The 21,079-nt window shown below is 33.4% G+C and overlaps 1 non-coding gene across 1 annotated transcript; it reads left to right on the plus strand.

Annotated features, from left to right (window-relative positions):
• Nucleotides 1-14,555: 14,555 nt before the first annotated feature.
• Nucleotides 14,556-14,662, plus strand: LOC126026616 (U6 spliceosomal RNA). The gene has a single exon (XR_007501839.1). It is a non-coding gene; the product is annotated as a U6 spliceosomal RNA (small nuclear RNA).
• Nucleotides 14,663-21,079: the final 6,417 nt, after the last annotated feature.

Below are 21,079 nucleotides of genomic sequence, written 5' to 3' on the forward strand. Positions count from 1 at the left end.
TTTTAAAATAATATTATATTTTATTTAAATATGTGTTTTAACTTATAAAGACTGTTAACATTGCAGGTTTTGTTTATTTTAGGACCTGTGCTTCATTTCTGCTCTGTTTCAGGGATTACTCCTGGCATGATGCCTAACAAGGTCAAATCATTTTAGGCAGTACCTCACCTATAGTTTTCTCCTTCCTTCCTTCCTTCCTTCCTTCCTTCCTTCCTTCCTTCCTTCCTTCCTTCCTTCCTTCCTTCCTTCCTTCCTTCCTTCCTTCCTTCCTTCCTTCCTTCCTTCCTCTCCTTTCTTTCTCTCCTTTTTCTTTCTTTCTTTCTTTCTTTCTTTCTTTCTTTCTTTCTTTTTCTTTCTTTCTTCTTTTTTTCTTTCTTCTTCCTTTCTCTCTTCTTTCTTTCTTTCTTTGTTGTTTGTTTCTTTCTTTTTCTTTCTTTCTTTTTCTTTCTTTCTCTATTTTTTCTTTCTTCCTTTCTTCTTCATTTCTTTCTTTCTTTCTTTCTTTCTTTCTTTCTTTCTTTCTTTCTTTCTTTCTTTCTTTCTTTCTTCTTTCTTTCTTTCTTTCTTTCTTTCTTTCTCCTCTTTCTTTTCTTTTTTCTTTCTCTCTTTCTTTCTTTCTTTCTCTCTCTTCCTTCCTTCCTTTCTTTTTTCTTTTTCTTCTTTCTTTTACTCCATTCTTTCTTTCTCCTTTCTTTCTTTTCTTTTTTCTTTCTTTCTCTTTCTTTCTTTAATTCTTTCTTTCTCTCTCTCCCTTCCTTCCTTCCTTTCTTTTTCTTTTTCTTTCTTCTTCTTTCTCTTTCTTCTTCCTTCCTTCCTTCTTCCTTCTTTCTTTCTTTCTTTCTTTCTTTCTTTCTCTCTCTCTCTCTCTCTCTCTCTTTCTTTCTTTCTTTCTTTCTTTCTTTCTTTCTTTCTTTCTTTCTTTCTTTCTTTCTTTCTTTCTTCCTTCCTTCCTTCCTTCCTTCCTTCCTTCCTTCCTCCTTCCTTCCTTCCTTTCTTTCTTTCTTTCTTTCTTTCTTTCTTTCTTTCTTTCTTTCTTTCTTTCTTTCTTTCTCTTTCTTTCTTTCTTTCTTTCTTTCTTTCTTTTCTTTCTTTCTTTTCTTTCCTTTTCTTTTTCTTTCTTTCTTTCTTTCTTTCTTTCTTTCTTCTTTCTTTCTTTTCTTCTTCTTCCTTCCTTCCTCTTTCTTCTTCCTTCCTTTCTTTCTTTCTTTCTTTCTTTCTTTCTTTCTTTCTTTCTTTCTTTCTTTCTTTCTTTCTCTTTCTTCTTTTCTTTCTTTCTTTTTCTTTCTTTGTTCCTTCCTTCCTTATTTTCTTCCTTATTTTCTTTCTTTCTTTCTTTCTTTCTTTCTTTCTTTCTTTCTTTCTTTCTTTCTTTCTTTCTTTCTTTCTTTCTTTCTTTCTTCTTCCTTCTTTCTTTCTTCATTCTTTCTTTATTCCTTCCTTCCTTTTCTTCTTTTTCTTCTTCCTTTCATTCTCTCTTTCTTTTATCTTTCTTCTTTCTTTCTCTTTCCTTCTATCTTACTTTCTCTCCTTTCTTTTCTCTCCTTCCTTCCTTTCTTCCTTCTTTCGTTCTTTCTTTCTCTTTTCTTTCTTCCTTACTTTATTTCTCTTTCTTCTTTTTCTTTTTCTTTCTTTCCTTCATTCTTACTTTCTTTTATTTTTCTCGTTTTCTCTTATTTCTCCTTCCTTTCTTCCTTCTTTCCTCTCTTTTTCGTTGTTTTTCTTCTTTCTTTCTTTTTTTCTCCCTCCCTCCCTCCCTTCCTCCCTTTCTCTCTCCCTTTCTCTCTCCCTCCCTCCCTCCCTTCCTTCCTCCCTCCCTCCCTCCCTCCCTCCCTCCCTCCGTCCCTCCCTCCCTCCCTTCCTTCCTCCCTTCCTTCCTCCCTTCCTCCCTTCCTCCCTTCCTCCCTTCCTTCCTTCCTTCCTTCCTTCCTTCCTTCCTTCCTTCCTTCCTTCCTTCCTTCCTTCCTTCCTTCCTTCCTTCCTTCCTTCCCTTTCTTCCTTCTCTTCCTTTCTTTCTTCTCTTCCTTTGTTTTTGGGTCACACACAGAATTGCTCAGCGATTACTCCTGGCTTTGTAATCATTCCTTAATTGATTTCTGGAAAGTTTCTGGGGACCATGTGGGATGTGAGGGATCAAACCTCGGTCACAACTGCAAGGCAAGCACCCTTCCTGCCCACTCTATTATTATTCAGGCCCCTGCAAGTTCTCTTTAGTCCAATGTCAATCATAATTTCAAATAATCAGGTAGATAAATACTACGATCCCAATCACTGAGATAATTATAAATATTATTTTCTTGCCCATTAATATCAATTGAAAAGTATAAGATTATAATAATCCTAAAATATCAAGCCACTTTAAATTATTCTTTGCTTATCCTATGCTTTCTTTTTATATTTACCGTTTTTATTTATACTTTGAGGATATGTTATAATATAAATGTATGTATCTAATGTTGAAAATGTATGAACTATTAATATAAATTAAAACTACATAAGTTGGAAGTATGCACAAAAATGAATAATAGAGATACAAGATTTAAATTGTTTTGCAATAAATGTCTTGGATATGAATGACTCATAGACTACACACTGTATTAATACTAATCTAAAACCACTAATGGAATTTGTTTATTCAAGCATTTGGTTAATTTGATAAATATTTAAAATCCATTAAACAGTCTGTCGCCATGTAGAAAAATTAAATGGTTGCATTAAAGTTAAAAGTGCCATATTCAAATATGAGAATTTTGATAACGCATTAGTTTTTTAACAATGAATAATTTAGGAGAACTCACAGCACACAGGAAAATATGAATGAAAGGTTGCCTCAAAATTGCAAAAATAAAAGCTAGTTTGGAACCTTAGTTGACAAAATTAAAAGAATATAATATGCAAAAGTAAAGTTAAAATGACTTACAATTTAAAAGATGTTTTGTACTTTAATAAATTTATACATATAAAATTATTTTATATGTTTACTACTTTATATTATATGCATAAACATTTTCTATACATATGCTTATATTCTGTAATTTGTAGAAATGGCAAACACCCTTTTAGTAAAGCAATAACATTGTATGATATTAAAAGTATTGTTTTGACAATTTAATAAAATTAATTTTATAATGTAAATTTAATTAATGTATTATATTAAAAACATATGAAGCATATATCCATATATATTTACAATATAAGATACAAATGCAGAAACTTTATTTATTTATTTATTTTTTGGTTTTTGGGCCACACCCGTTTGACGCTCAGGGGTTACTCCTGGCTACGTGCTCAGAAATCGCCCCTGGCTTGGGGGGACCATATGGGACGCAGGGGGATCGAACCGCGGTCCTTCCTTGGCTAGCGCTTGCAAGGCAGACACCTTACCTCCAGCGCCACCTACCCGGCCCCAGAAACTTTATTTTTTAAGTAATTAAGTTCAAAGAAATTAAATTCTTAAATGGCATTTTGAAAGTTGTGTAAAAAAATCAGAATACTTATGCTGTCAAATATTTTTGTTTTGTGCTTTTTATTTCCCCATATCCCACAGTTCTATTTTAATTTCAGAGCTCAGGATTTGCTTCTAGTTGTATTTGGGTAACATGTGGTAGCAGAGATGAAAATTTAATTACCTTATGGTGCCAGTGTTCCTTCATAAACCTTTTGGACTACCTCTGATATCTTCTTTTAACCAACTTAAATGTTTCTTTCTTTCCACTAAATGCCTTAAATTAATATATTTGAAATAATACATTTATTATTTTTATAATTTTTAAAGGAATTAATAAAGCATTTGAAAATATGCCTTAGAAATTTCAAACTTCTCTGAAGGTTTTAGTAATTTTTGCATCACACACTACCATACAAAATTAAATTATTATTTTCTTTTAACAGAAAGAAAATTGTGGTGGAAGAAATCCTCATAAACATACCTGAAATCTCATTATATCTACCATCTATTTTTTTTATTTGATGCAGAAATTGAAGAGTAATGACTAGGGAATTAAGAAAGAAAGAAACTTTCCATTTTTTTGAAGTTTTGAGCAGAGAGAAATATACGCTAGTTCCATGTCCGAACCTTAGTATCAATGGCTCTCTCAATTAAATATGAGGTAGTCAAGTAGGGTAGTCAAATAAATGTAAGATAATGAAAAGATGAAGTGCTCTTAATATAATCACCCTCAATTTAGTGTGCACATAATGAAGTACGCTAACTGATCACAACCCAAATGCAAAGAAATCCAGTCATTAATATTTATCATATTAAAGGGCAGTGCAACACTCAAAGTGTCATGTAGCAGGTGGATTTTTTAATACCTTGAGATGCAAATTGCATTTCTATGTGATGTCTAATAATCAGAAATAAATATGCTTAACATGCTACTAAACATTTGACCTTGAGAGAAAACTTCATCAGATGAAATTGCTCCAGGTTGGAGCAATTGTACAGTGAGGTAGATGCTTTGCATGAGGGTGATTTGAGTTCAGGTCTTAACACCTTATAAGTTCTCAGAGCCCCACTATGAGTGATTCAGGAGAGCACAGCCAGATATCAGCCCTGAGCACCGCTAGCTGTGGGCTCAAAACTAAACATCCTAAAGAAAGAGATGCTGTGCTTGGAAAAAATAGGACAAGGCAATACACAAATTAAGTAAGTCAACAAAATAGGTCAGATTCGATTCCACAATTTGTTCTTCCATGTTTCCAATTTTGTTTTCATTTTATTTTATATCACAGTATATTGCCATTTCATTTAGATGAGAGGATCAGATGACATAATTCTTACATATCTTATTTTAAAGACGACTGAGAGAGCCTAGATTTTGTTTCTTCAGAGTAAAGATTCTAGCATTCCCTGGTTAAAATAGAAAATAAAACAAACAGCAATATAAAGTAAATAAACCAGGTCTAATAAGTATTATGAAGTTTTTTTCTCAAGGTCATATGTTTGCTAGCATGTTAACCATATTTGTTTCTGATTACTAGACATCACATAGAAAGCAATCTGTATCTCAAGGTGTTAGGACAATGGTATTGGTGTTGAAACATTGTAAATAATGAAAGCATTATTTGAATTTGAATTAGAAAGCATTGAAACACTGTAAATAATGTAAATAACACTGTCAATAAGCAAGTGGAATGAACTTTGGAGTGAACTCAAACATATTTTGCAAGGATTTTAAAAGTCAGAATCCAGATAAACACTGAAATTACTAGAAATATTTTATTTTACAAAAGTTTATTCGTAAATGTGCAATATGTTTTAAAACATCATTCTAGCTACTGTTCGCAATAGAAGCTCCTCATAGAATCCAGATATTTAACCAGGAATAGATCACCATTGCCATTGGCGCAATAAAGAACTTACATCTTGCCAGATTTCTTTTATTAATTAATTGATTGATTGATTTATTTATTTTGCTTTTTTCGGCCAAAACTGGTGACGCTCAGGGGTTCCTCCTGGCTATGCGCTCAGAAATTGCTTCTGGCTTGGGGGACCATATGGGATTCTGGGGGATCGAAATGTGTGGTCCGTCCTAGGTTAGCGCTGGCAAGGCAGACGCCTTATGGCTCCATGACATAGCTCTGGCCCCTCTTGCCAGATTTCTTAATCCCACCAGTGGCCAGGGTGCCCTTCCCCGCAGCCTTGGCTTTTAGCTCATCGAGCTTCTTCTGCTACTCCTTCTGCTTCTGCTTGAACGTTTTGTTTTCCTCATCCATTTCCTTGGTTTGCTTCTTGGGCTGCTACAAGGGCTTCTTCTTGCCACCTTCATGCCCGCTGCCCCTGGCCCAGCTAGAAATATTTTTTTTAAACAATTCATTACTGAGATATTTTAAGAACTGGCTTTTAAATTATTTGCAACAAAAATTAAGGCAAAGTAATTTCCATGGCTTTTAATTTTTCCTAATTTATATTCTATACTATAAAGAGGCTAATATTTCAGAGAAATATAGGGAGATACATATAAATATTTTTATCTTCTAAAGATGTATTTATCCATGCTTTAGCAATATTATTGCAGGTTGGTTGCCTGACTTGTATCTGCTCAATTTGGATTTGAACCTTGACATTCTTTATGTTCCCTCAGGCCTACTAGGAATGCAGAGCCTGGAATAACCACTGATTATTGCTGGATGTGGCTCTAATCCCCACAAATATATATATATATACACATATATATACATATATATACATATACATATACGTATATATACATATACACATATGTATATATACACATATATACATATATGTATATATACATATACATATATGTATATATACACATATATATGTATATATATTTATTTATTCATTTTTTAGATAGTTCTCACAATTGGTGCTCTGAAGGCCAGAACCTCCGCTTGTCAGATTTTTGTTGTTGTCAGTGGTGGTGGTTATTTTTTGTTTAGGTTTTTTTTGGAGGGAGGGGGCTACATCCACCAATGCTCAGGGCTTACTTCTAACTCTGTGCTCAGGAATCACTTTTTGCATTGAGAAGACCATATGGGATGTGGAGGATTGAACCAATGTTTCAATACAAGGCGAGCATTTTATCTGCTGTTACTATTGCTCCAGCCCTCTTGGAAATTTTTGGACAATCAAACTGCATATTCTATGCAAGGGCATAAGAGGGAAAATGTGGTTGGTGCTTGTCTCACCCTTCAGTGTTTAGACAGTATGAAACATAAACTCAAAACACCTGGCCATAGTAAGAGCTAACATACTAGAACTAAGTCCAGTGATACTCAAAGGACCATGTGCTTCTGGGGACAGAAATGGTGTTGGTTGCATACTGCAGAATAATATTCAGGTATGTGCCTTAACATTATTTTAGAAACATTGCTTTATAGTGATTTTAAGAATAATTTTATCAAATCAGTATAAGTAACTATTGCAACGTTTTTTAAATCACAGATTCTATGTCAACTCTTGCTTCTCTCTTTAATCTTATAACAGGATAGATATGCTACTTTAAAAAGATAATTTTATTAAAACCCATATAAACATGGGATGCTATATAGTAGTTTGTTTAGAAAATTATAAAAGTATTCAAAGAAGTTATAACTTAATAAAAGTTACTATGTATCAAAGTAAGTTTTTAATTTCTCAGTCATCTCTGGACATAGAAAATTGCAACGTTTTCCTTACTTCATGTAAGGCTCATTTCTATAATCAGATTAACCTGTTCTTCATTCTCTAACTAAACAAATCTAATTTATTTAATCTTTTTTTGATAGAGGTTAATTATTCTTTATACTTTTCTCTGAACATTTCATGTTCTTTGACTTTTTTGAAAAAATGAGGTTTCTAAAACTAGACAACATAATAGAAAAACATTAAAATAGATCATCATTATTTCTATTTATCCCATATTCATTTTATTTAATACTACTCAGTATCTTATTGAATTATTAAAAATGACATTGTAGATTTTGCTTTAACTATTGATGCTATATTTCATTTCTCTTCATTTTTATTTTATATTTATTCTTTTTTTATTTTGATTTTTGGACCACTCCTGTTGACATTCAGAAATTGCTCCTGACTCAGAGGACCATATGGGATGGGGAATCAAACTCGGTTTGTCCTAGGTCAGGCATGTGAAAGGCAAACACCCTAGCACTGTACCACCACTCCAACCCCATCATTTCTCTTAATTTTTTACAACCAACTTAAATCATCTTTCTATTTCAGGTTTTCTAATTTCATTCTTTCTAAGATGGTAGAACAATGCCTTCAATTTTGCATCTTTTCTTCCACGCTATCATCCAGCATGGTATTATTCCTTCTAAACTAGCATTCTTTCATTCACTCAAAACTAACTTTTACATTCAGTCATAATATAAATCAGTATATGTATCAAGTGCAATATAAAAATGTATATATATACATATATATTTCCTTAACAATTTTTTGCAGCTGAAGTTCCATTTGTTTCTCCATTTCCCCCCACTCAGTTACTCATAAAAATGGGAAATATTTACTATAAGAGAATTGTTTTTGTTTTTTTATGTTCACAATGTCCTTATTTAATTACAGATATTTAAATAAAACAAGATTTTGCTCTCATATTTGTCCCTGGAACAAAAAATATTTCATTATTAAATGCAATTACTTTATGTAAGTTTCATTTCTATCTGGCTATTAAGCCAGATCAATATGAATGTAGTCAGGAAGCATCAGAGTAATCAGGAGGTAATCGCTTCACTAATAAACTGTAAATGAAACACTATGATTTATTATACATTTAGAATCTAATGAGTGCATAAATATTTTAATTTTCTCTTCTCATATAAATCCAGAACCATTCCAATAGAATATGTGAATAACACCAAATTTATCAAATCTGAAGTGTTAAAGTTGGATTATTCTAAATTGACCTCATCAGTGGTATAGTGTTAGCCTTATGTTTTAAATTGTTTTATTGAAAGAAATTGGCTTAGAAAAATTATAAAGCAAAAATATGTGAGAAGGAAATATGATCAAGAAAAAAACACAGATTTCAGGAGTGAGGAAGAACATATTATTCTTCTACGATCACACTCCTGCTTTGAATCATCTTTAATATGTAATAGATGATTTCTCTAATCTCCACTGTCCATGTAATACACATCTAAAATCAGAGTTATTTTGGACCTTTTTAGGGATAGGCAATCAAAAGATGTGACTGCCATCATTGACTCAAGAGCTAAATCTGTGATAAACAGAGACTTTAAGCCTCAGTGTATGGGAATGTCCATTTCCAAAGTCTTCCTACAAAATATAGTTTTGGGTGTGTAGTGTATTGTCAAGGTGGAAGAGGGAGGGTGACTGGATGGAATACAGCTAAATTTCTTATTGAATGTGCGTAAGAGTGTAGGAAAAATTTTCACTTAGAGATTATGCAAAACAATCAGTGCCTCTTAGCAAACTTCCTTTGCTTTTTTAACTACTACATCCAACCTGGAATAATCAGATTTGTTCTTTGGTCTCTCCCTGTATTCTTTCTGGAGGTGCAGTTTCAGGTAACACTTAAGCTATCCTCAGGCTGCTCACCAAGGCTAATTTTTATTTCCCATGATATTATATTTCCACCTATTTTTTGGCATGTAACTTTTGAAGGGGATTATATTTATCATCAATAGCTATTCATTATATTGAATCTCAAGCCATTTGAAGTATAATATGCTTGCTAGCATTTTTTGTTTGTTTTCAAGGAACATAGAACTATCTCTTACACAGGAGAGATACTGAGTTCTACAAATATCTCCTGACTCAATCCAACAGCAGCAGACTGTTAAACATATGTTTTTACCTCACAAAATTACATATGTTATTGATATTAATAGATTTTATATTTCCAAATACTTTGAAAGACCTACCTAAGCGTAAATTTTGAGAATCAGTTCTAATCACCTTTATTTTACCTATGAAGTGGTCGGTTTTGAAGACAGAATTTGAGAAAATTGTTATTTGAGTGATTTGTTCTATATTCTCAGCTTTCAACAAGGTAAGGAGTGCAGTTTGTGTTTCTCTGCAGAGAAAGTCCTCTTGTGATGCTGATTCCTACAACTTGCAACTGGAAACCCAGAAGGTTGGTTTCACCCATGCCTGGAAAGTGGGATAGTAACAATTTTGGAAAATGAGCTTCCTTATTCTCCCAAGCATGACAAAGATGTGTGAATTCCATGACCTATTTATAAGGTGTTTAGTTCTAGGATAGCTCTGATAGAAAGTGAGATGCTTCTTGGAAGATACAGAATATAACTTCAGATATCAAAGTAGTAGGTAGGATCAGAGGGTAAAATTGCATAAATTATTGAGGTGTATCAATGTTTCTTATAAAAGTACTACTCTGGAAGAGGCTATGGAATAATTTGGGGGCATGGTAGTGCAGTTGTGATATGTTTTCTGTTTGTCGTCTAAAGAAAAAAGTTTCCGGAAGCAGGTGGTTGATTTATTTATTTTAATAATAAGGGGGAAATGGGTTCAATATCTTCGAAAATCATGGATCTACATCAAATGTGCCTCACATGATTAGAGATTTCCAGTCATAAACCCTTTATGATAATAAATATACAATAAAATCTAAAATCTTTTTCTCCTTTAATCCAGCCCCTACTACATTGGAAGAGATAATATCTGATTGAAGAGAATATAAGAGATCACACAGCAAACAAATTCCACCCATCCACCCCCACACATTAGGGTTTAGTTGGTTGTGAGGAAACTATCAATAGCTTTTCTAAAAAATTTAACCATAGAAGTGTTTTAAAAATAATTTGCATATAATAAACTGTTGGCATTAAATGAACATTTTCAGGGGATTAGTAAATGTATTCCTTAATAAAAGCTATACTCAACCAAGAGAATGAATTGGTCATTGCCAGATTTTAGGTTAACTCATAATCCTTCCCTCTCTCTTTCATTTTTCTCCACCTTCCATCTCTGAGTCATTTAGGAAAATATGATCAAAAGATTAATTTTCTTTTCTTTTTTTATTATATATAATCTTTATTAAGAGTCCTTAATTTAGATCTGTATTTCCTTTTTTATATTCTGCTTTTTCTATTACTTTTTTAAAATATTTTTTCTTTATTTAAACATCTTGATTCCAAATATGATTGTGATTAGATTTCAGTCATGTAAAGAACACCCCCCTTCACCAGTGCAACATTCCCACCACCAATGTCCTGAGCTCCAGACAGGCTTTCCAGTTCCCTCATTCATTCAAATGATTATGGTAGTTCTCTGTGTAGTTATTTTTATAACTGCACTCACCACTCTTTGTTGTGAGCTTCATGAAGTGAGCTGGAAGTTCCATCCCTCCTCTCATTGTCTCTAAGCATTGTTGCAAAAATGACTTTTATTTTTCTTAAAACCCATAGATGAGTGAGACCATTCTGCGTCTCTCTTTCTCCCTCTGACTTATTTCACTCAGCATAATAGATTCTGTGTACATCCATGTATAGGAAAAGTTCATGACTTCATCTCTCTTGACGGCTGCATAATATTCCATTGTGTATATGTACCACAGTTTCTTTAGCCATTCATCTGTTGAAGGGCATCTTGGTTGTTTCCAGAGCCTGGCTATTGTGAATAGTGCTGCAATAAATATAAGTGTAAGGAAGGGGGTTTTGTGTTGTATTATTGTTTTCTTAGGGTATATTCCTAGAAGTGGAATAGCTGGATCGAATGGGAGCTCAATTTCCAGATTTTGGAGGAATCTCCATATCACTTTCCATAGCGGTTGGACTAGACGGGATTTCCACCAGCAGTGGATAAGAGTTCCTTTCTCTCCACATTCCCGCCAGTACTGATTGTTCTCATTGTTTGTGATGTGCACCAAACTCTGTGGTGTGAGGTGGTATCTCATCATTGTTTTGATTTGCATCTCCCTGATGATTAGAGATGAGGAGCATTTATTTTCATGTGCGTTTTGGCCATTTGTATTTCTTTTTTATCAAAGTGTCTGTTCATTTCTTCTCCCCATTTTTTATGGAATTAGATGTTATTTTTCTTGTAAAGTTCTGTCAGTGCCCTGTATATTTTGGAGATTGGCTACTTATCTGATGGGTATTGGGTGAATAGTTTCTCCCACTTGGTGGGTGGCTCTTGTATCCTGGGCATTATTTCTTTTGAGTTGCAGAAGCTTCTGAGCTTAATGCATTCCAATCTGTTGATCTCTGCTTCCACTTCTTTGGAAAGTGCAGTTTTCTACTCGAAGATGCCATGTAGTGTTTTACCTACGAGTTGTTCTATATACCTTATGGTATCAGGTATGATATCAAGGTCTTTAATCCATTTGGATTTTACCTTCATACATGATGTTAACTGGGGGGTCTATGTTCCCTATTTTGCAAGTGGCTAACCAGTTCTGCCAGCAACACTTGTTGAAGAGGTTTTCCCTGCTCCACTTAGGGGTTCTTGCTCCTTTGCCAAAAATTAGGTGATTGTATGTCTGGGAAACATTGTCTGATAACTCAAGCCTATTCCACTAATTTGAGGTTCTGACTTTATTTCAATACCAAGCTGTTTTGATAACTATTGCTTTGTAGTACAGTTTAAAGTTGGGGAAAGTAACGCCTCCCATTTTCCTTTTCCCTAGGAGTGCTTTAGCTATTTGAGGGTGTTTATTGTTCAAATGAACTTCATAAGTGTTTGATACACTTCTTTGAAGAATGCCATGGGTATCTTAAGAGGGATCGCATTAAATCTGTATAGTGCTTTGGGGAGTATTGACATTTTAATGATGTTAATATTGCCAATCCATGTTTCCATTTCTGTGTGTCCTCTCTTATTTCTTGGAGCAGGGCTTTATAGTTTTCATTGTCTTTTTTTAATATCATATTTAAACACCTTGATTACATACATGACTGTAGTTGGGTATCATTTACCAAAAGAACACCCCCCCTTCACCAGTGCAACATTCCTACACCAATGCACCCCATCTCCCTTGTCCCAAACCCATGCCTATATTAGAGACAAGCATTCTACTTCTCTCACTCATTAACATCGTTATAATATTTGTTATTGTATTATTTCTCTAATTGCACTCACCCCTTTTTAAGTTAAGCTTCATATCTTGAACCAGTCCTTCCAGTCCTCATGTCTGGGCATTAGTACAATAATATCTTTTATTTTTCTTGAAACACATAGATAACTGAAACTATTCTCTGTCTCTTTCTCTCCCTCTGATATATTCCACTCAGCATAATAGTTTCCATGTTCATCCATGTGCAGGAAAATTTTATGATTTCATCTCTCCTGATGGCTGCATAATATTTCATTGTTTATATTTACCATAGTTTCTATAGCCGTTCATCTGTTGAAGGGCATCTTGTTTTTTTCCAATCTGGCTATCATAAATCTTACTGCAATGAATATAGGTGTGAGAAAGGGATTTTTGTATTGCATTTTTGTGTTCTTAAGATATACCCCTAGGAGTGGTATAGCTGGGTCATATGGGAGCTCAAATTCCAGTTTTCCATAAAGGCTGGACTAGATGGTATTACCATTAACAGTGAATGAGAGTTCCTTTCTCCCCACATCCCACAAGCACTGATTGTTCTTATTCTTTGTGTTTTGTGCCAGTCTCTGCTGACCACCACTCCAGGGCCTGCAGCTGATTGTCGCTTTGGGTGCTGAGAACAACCCCAACCCAGAAGCCCTTGCTGAAGTTGTATAAACTGAGGTAAGCCGAAAATGGCAAGGTAGCTTCTATTTTCTTAAGTTTTATATGAACACATTTATTTGGAAGAGAGAAAATGGGTTTTCTTATTCAGCATAACTATTTTAAAGGTTATCCATGGCACTTATTTTAACTTATAATTTTTGGCTACACCAGTATACTCAGAGACTATTCCTAGTCTGTGGTCAGGGACCACACAGGTGATGCGCAGGGAATAATATGTGATGGTGAGAATATACAACTGAGTGGGCACATGGAAGGCAAGCAAGTTATCCTCTATTTCTCTTACTCTATATTTTTGTTGCTAAAATTCCTTTTAGGGGCTTTACCAGGCAAAACGGATCCATTTACCTGAAAATGGACATTTAACTTTATTTTAATTTAAATATGCTGCCATGAATAAATATATATGTCTTTTCAAAGTTATATTCTTTTTCCCTGAGTTAATGTCTATAATTAGAATAACAACTATAGAACTGGCATGTGCTTTTATTTTGTTTTCTTTGTATGTAGGGAACATCTGATAATACTCAGGACTTACTCCTCAGAAATTTCTTCTTGTTTCTCAGGGACCATCTAGGGTCCCAGAGATTAAATTCAGATTAGCCACATGCATGATAACACAATGCCCACTAAACTATCACTCCAGGTAATGAGTTGATATATACTTAAAAGAAAAAAAAAGGCCTTCTCCCAGAATAATTATGTTTATATTTATTCCAGTAAGATTATAAAATGCTGCAAATACTTCATTTTATTGAATATGGTCAGTTCTTTGATTAGACATATATACATATTACCTTATTGTAATTTTAATTTTGAAATTATTATAAATTCATAATGAATATTTTAATATATATGTTTCTACTTATTGAAACTGACATTCAGGTTATAATTTTCATGATGCTGTGAGTTTTTATTTTAAGAATTTATCAGCTAAACTTGAAGATTTTTATGTTCATTCTTTAGCTAGTATTTATTTAGTCACCACTGAATCTACAAAATGATTAGTTAGAAATGTTTGTAACTATTATTGAGGCTTATACATATAAATATACTCCTTAAAGCAGGGGTCTTCAAACTATGGCCCGCGGGCCACATATTGTATTTATTCCTATTTTGTTTCATCACTTCTAAATAAGATATATTCAGTGTGCATAGAAATTTGTTCATAATTTTTTGTTTTTACTATAATCTGGCCCTCCAACAGTCTGAAGGAGAGTGAACTGGCCTCCTGTTTAAAAAGTTTGAGGACCCCTGCCTTAAAGGAAACCATATAAACATTTTTTCATTTAATATTACAGAAATAAAAAAGACATTGGTGAGAAATCAAGCATATCTCAAAATAGGTGTCAAAGCTTAGAGCTGGTAAGATTCTTCAGTTATGTGCTCGCTTCGGCAGCACATACACTAAAATTGGAACGATACAGAGAAGATTAGCATGGCCCCTGCGCAAGGATGACACGCAAATTCGTGAAGCGTTCCATATTTAAAAAAAAGATTCCTCAGTTATTTTTAATATTTCATAATGTGTTTCAAGCAAATAAATACTTTCAACTAGAAGCACAACACTGAATATTACCTAGCAATGAAAATTAAATGGGAAATCAATATATGTGACTGCAAAGCTAATTTGAAGTTGCTTGGTGTGTAGTAGGCTCTAAGAGTAGTCATATCTAGTAATATATGACAGACTTGAGGTTTTTTATTTTAATATAGCTTTTAAAAATATATTTGTTAACTTTTTAACTTAGCCTGAAAAGTATTTTATATTACATAACCTCATATTTCTCTGAGTTTTCTCAAATTGCTGATTATTTGTATGTTTTCCTAAACTATTTTATAACTTGGTTCATAAATATTCCTAAAATTATTCATTGGTTCAATAAAATTCCTTCAGTAATAATTTTTAAGAGGAGGGGGAAGGTTATCCTGACAAGAAGCCACAAGATGTTTCCAGTGTGATAAATACAAGTTCTTTGACATTACATTAGACCTTTTGCATTATTGATCTAATGAGGAAGAAGAATATAATAATGGTGATTTAATGTTAACCCTCAAAAATAAGTCTCTACCAGTCCAGGATGCCTGACTAATAGAATAATTTTAGTAAAATTACTATAAGCTCAATCTAATAATTTGTTTCGAAACAAAATAAAAATACTCACAAATGCAAAATTTATTTATACGAGTATATCTACCCAGAGAATTTTGTTGTAGAAATAATTTCTTACTAAATTTTACTTTTGAAACTAGATTGCTGGTCAATGTTTAAAATTCCACTTTACTACGCACTTATACTTTCCAGAAACAAACATTTTTTCTTTTTTTTTTAATCTTTATTTAAACACCGTGATTACAAACATGATTATAGTTGTATGATTACAGTCATGTAAAGAGCACTCCCCTTCACCGGTGCAACATTCCCACCACCAATTTCCCAGATCTCCCTCCTCCCCAAACAAACATTTTTATTGGCAGTTTTCAAAAGTTAGAATATTTAGTATCATTAAGTAGAAATAAAAGAAACATTTTCTCCTAACATTTCTAATATTTCCAATTTTGACTACATTTTATATTTATTTTACACTTCCTAATTCATATATATGAATTGTTACTCCTTTCCAAATAATGAAAGACGTTTCTACAATTATCTATGATGTCATTATATTCTTGTTTATAAGTACTGAAATAAAAAGAACGCTGTTTGAAATGTTGTCATACACAAGAGTAAAACATAATAGTAACTTGATTTCAGAGTCATAGAAAATATTTTGATAATTATTCTGAACTAGAAACTTCAACAGCATTTCTGCAAATTTATTGGATTATATATTTCTTTGTTCTATTCTTCAGTTATTTTTTTTAATATTTTTGAAAAAAACTGATATATTTCATAGCTTTTTTTTAGCATTTTATTCAGACCATTAATTTAATAATTATGAACATTTTATGGATGCACATAAAAAGGCGTCTGCCTTGCCTGCGCTAGCCTAGGACGGGCCACAGTTTGATACCCCAGTGTCCCATATGGTTTCCCAAGCCGGAAGCAATTTCTGATAGAATAGCCTGGAGTAACCCTGAGTGTCTCAAAAAACAAAAAAAAAGTGTGTAAGTTTATAATATTGTAGGTGTAATTTTTTTAATGCAATTATCCTATAAGGCCAAAAGAATAACAAATAGACCTGCTATAATTTATGCAGGTAAAACCTGAGAATTTCTTTGCCAAAATCAGAGGAACAACATAAAGAGCTAGTCATTTTTATCTTAAATATCTTTTAGTTAATTACCCTTTGAAATTTCCTGTTTTAATATCGATTATTCAATGTCATTATCAACAAGCATTAAACAAGGTAACCAAGAACATAACTGAATATAGTAGACTTGAATTTTAGATTTGGAGACTCATTCCAAAATGGAAATTAGTGTGGTTACTTAGAAAAATAATTCTCAAACCAATTAACATATTCCCATTCTTTCCTTTATGATGCAAATTGCCATTAAGAAGCTATGCAAAATTATATTGCACATTATTTAATGAAATATAAAGTTCTTTCTACCTAACTTTAAGATGTAGAGAATTAACATTATAAATATTTCTAGCATTTCAAATTGGACCTTAAACATTTCTCACTAAATGAAAAGCATAAAGTTATAATTGCAATACACCTTATTATGTCATACATATTAATACTCTCTGAGAAGTAATGGGAATGTATTCATAAACAATCAAAATTAAACACAAATTTTCATTATTCTGTGACTGAGTAATAGTTTTTGTTTTTTAATAACCAAAACCTATTTCTTTATTTTATGTTTCCAGTAATCAAAGCCATTTTCTTATTTTCAGTCTTATTACATATTATGTTTTTTTGTTTGTTTTTTTTTTCTTTTTGGGCCACAGCCGGCAATGTTCAGGGGTTACTCCTGGCTGTCTGCTCAGAAATAGCTCCTGGCAGGCACGGGGGACCATATGGGACACCGGGATTTGAACCAACCACCTTTGGTCCTGGATCGGCTGCTTGAAAAGCAAACGCTGCTGTGCTATCTCTCGGGCCCACATGTTTCGTTTCTTCTCTAAAATTTCATAATATTTTTCCACATACTAAACTGTGTATTCAATATCTTGAACTACTACTACCATCATTATTCACTGAACTTTATTGCACTGTCTACTTCTTTATAAATTATCACTTTTGAAATCATAAATGTGTATCCTGTGCAGTACACTTAAGATCATATTGATGTTTCATATGCATCCCAACAACATACTACATACATATATAGCAATGTCTATTATATATATTTTGTTATAGTATAAACTATATTCTCTCTATATTTGCAGAAGTACACTCTGTGATGTTTATGTAATTAAAAATTTACATAATAATGAATTCATCAGAACATAACCCCATCATTAACTGGGTGAATTTCTACAGAGGAAAAAAATCAACCCCATGCAATAGACAAATAATTGTCATTCAGAATGCACTTTTGTAAGATATTGGTGAAATAATAATAGATAAATGTCTGTTATTACCTTATTTTAACTCTCAGTTCTCCTTTTATTGTAAACCATTATATATATTAAAGCATTTCTCTTAGGTTCTTGACAGACTATTTTGGTTGCTTTCCTTCAAAAATGACAATTTCTCAGTTCTTTTCTCTGATATTTTGTAAATATCAAAGAACATTGATATTTTTCCGATGCCACAATATCCTGTCTTAATGTTTTTTAATTTTCTAACATGTATTTCTATAACATAAAGTTCAATGAATTCCCATTCTTTTAAAGGAGACAATATTCACTGATTCTCCTTTAGCCAAATTTAGTGTTTTCTTATATATATTAAGAATATCTACGTTTTATTTGACTAATATTAAAAAGTGACATATTGCAAGTTTTATATTTACTTTGGGAGGTATGCCTTGCTGTGTTTTCAGTTTACTCTTGAATATGTGCTCAGAGAGATGAGATGTCCCACATATGTAAGGCAATCAATGAACTGTACTAACTCTTTGATTACATAACATTTTACTCAGAAAATAATAGCTCCACTTCTGACAGGGAACTGCAAAACTGGCAGTGCTCATATCACTCTTTCTCAGGGCCTACAAGTGCCATAAGCTGCTTTGCTCAAGAGATCATGCCGCACCAGGAGTCAGACCCAGGACCATGAACTTGCTAGGCATGCTCTTATTATCTAATGCTCTTTTTCTTGTATGTATGGGGAGAGTGCTGTGGGAGGAGTGCTGTGGGATAGATGTTTTTATGTCAAACTAAGTGTACTCAAGGTCGTGCACCTAAGGGTAACTCCTAATGTGGCTTGAGAGCCATATGCAGTGCCATAGAATAAATCTGGGTCCAATCTGTGAAAGACAAACACCCCACCAATGGTAGTATTACTCAGGAACTTGAACTTGTATCCTATCCTCACAGTTTTTTAAAAACACACAGGCGCTTTGTCCATCTTAAATTCAAAATATGTACTCAAAATACTTGCACATGTTTTGCTCCTGAGTTTCATAATCTCTTTTCTTTTCTTAAAATAATAGGTCCTCTGACCTTTCTATCTAAAATAACATTTTTTAACTCATCTTAAATAAAAAATTAGGTAGATTTTGGGGAGCTGTATTAGAACGTAGTAATAACAGAGTAATAAAAGAAATAACTAACAATAATTGTAATAAGTTAAATATCTAAAGCATCAATATTAGAAAATACTTTACAATGCTCTTCCAGATTAAACTTCAGTTGATAAGTAAAATTTATGTAACTAAATATAAATTAGCTATGAACTGATTTTAATTTAGAAAAACCTCATAAAAGGGAGAGGGAGAGACTCATATAGCAAGGTGGCAGGCTACAAAATTAACACACAAAAATCAATGGCCTTCCTATACACCAATAGTAATAAGGAAGAAATGGACATTAAGAAAACAACCCCATTTACAATAGTGCCACACAAACTCAAATATCTTGGAATCAACTTGACTAAAAATGTGAAGGACCTATACAAAGAAAACTATAAAACTCTGCTCCAAGAAAAAAAAGGGGACATGCGGAAATGGAAACACATACCCTGCTCATGGATTGACAGGATTAACATCATTAAAATGGCAATAATCCCCCAAAGCATTGTACAGATTTAATGCGATCCCTCTAAAGATACCATGACATTCTTCAAAGAAGTGGATCAGGCACTTTTGGAACATTTGGAACAATAAACACCCTAGAATAGCTAAAGCAATCATTGGGAAAAAGAATATGGGAGGAATTACTTTCCCCAACTTTAAACTTCACTACAAAGTGATAGTTATCAAAACAGCATGGTATTGGAATAAAGACAGGTCCTCAGTTCAGTGGAATAGGCTTGAATAATCTGAGAATGTTTCACAGACATACAGTCACCTAATTCTTGATCAAAAAGCAAGAAATCCTATGGAGCAGGGTAAGCCTCTTCAACAAGTGGTATTGGCATAACTGGCAAAAAATTGAACTTAGACCCCCAGTTAACCTCATGTACGAAGGTAAAATCCAAATAGATTAAAGACCGCGATATCAGACCTGATACCATAAGGTATATAGAACAACACATAGACAAAACACTCCAAGGCATTGAGACTACAGGTATCTTTAAGGAGGAAACTGCACTCTCCAAGTAAGTTAAAGCAGAGATTAACAGATGGGAATATATTAAGCTGAGAAGTTTCTGCTCCTCAAAGGAAATAGCGTCCAGGATACAAGAGCCACCCACTAAGTGGGAGAAACTATTCACCCAATACCCATCAGATAAGGGGCTAATCTCCAAAATGTACAAGGCACTGACAGAAATTTACAAGAAAAAAACATCTAATCTTATCAAAAAATGGGGAGAAGAAATACACAGACACTTTGACAAAGAAGAAATACAAATGGCTAAAAGACACATGAAAAAATGCTCCACATCACTAATCATCAAGGAGATGCGATTCAAAACAGCTATGAGGTACCACCTCACACCACAGAGATTGGCACACATCACAAAGAATGAGAACAAGCAGTGTTGGCAGGGATGTGGAGATAAAGGAACTCTTATCCACTGCTGGTGGGAATGCCATCTAGTTCAACCTTTATGAAAAGCAATATGGAGATTCCTCCAAAAACTGGAAATCGAGCTCCCTTATGATTCAGCTATACCACTCCTAGGAATATACCCTAGGAACATAAAAATACAATACAAAAATCCCTTTCTTATACCTATATTCATTGCAGCACTACTTACCATAGCAAGACTCTGGAAACAACTAAGATACCCTTCAACAGACGAATGGCTAAAGAAACAGTGGTATATATACACAATGGAATATTACACAGCAGTCAGGAGAGATGAAGTCATGAAATTTTCCTATACATGGATGTGCATGTAATCTATTATGCTGAGTGAAATAAGTCAAAGAGAGAAAAAACGCAGAATGGTCTCACTCATCTATGGGTTTTAAGAAAAATGAAAGACATTCTTGCAATAATAATTTTCAGACACAAAAGAGAGAAGGGCTGGAACTTACAGCTCACCTCATTAAGCTCACCACAAACAGGGATGAGTTTTGTTAGAGAAATAACTACATTTCGAACTCTCATAATAATGAAAATGTATGAAGAAAATAGAAAGCCTGTCTAGAGTACAGGTGGGTGTTGGGTGGGGTGCAGGGAGACTTGGGACATTGGTGATGGGAATGTTACACTGGTGATGGGTGGTGTTCTTTACATGACTGAAACCCAAACAACACAATCATGTATGTAATCAAGGTGTTTAAATAAAAAATATATTAAAAAAAATAAAAGTAATTTTTGCAACAATCCTCAGAGACAATGAGAGGAGGCCTGGAACTTCCAGCTCACTTCATGAAGCTCACCACAAAGAGTGGTG

The sequence above is a fragment of the Suncus etruscus genome, chromosome 13, assembly GCF_024139225.1.
Source record: "Suncus etruscus isolate mSunEtr1 chromosome 13, mSunEtr1.pri.cur, whole genome shotgun sequence".
Lineage (NCBI taxonomy): Eukaryota > Metazoa > Chordata > Mammalia > Eulipotyphla > Soricidae > Suncus > Suncus etruscus.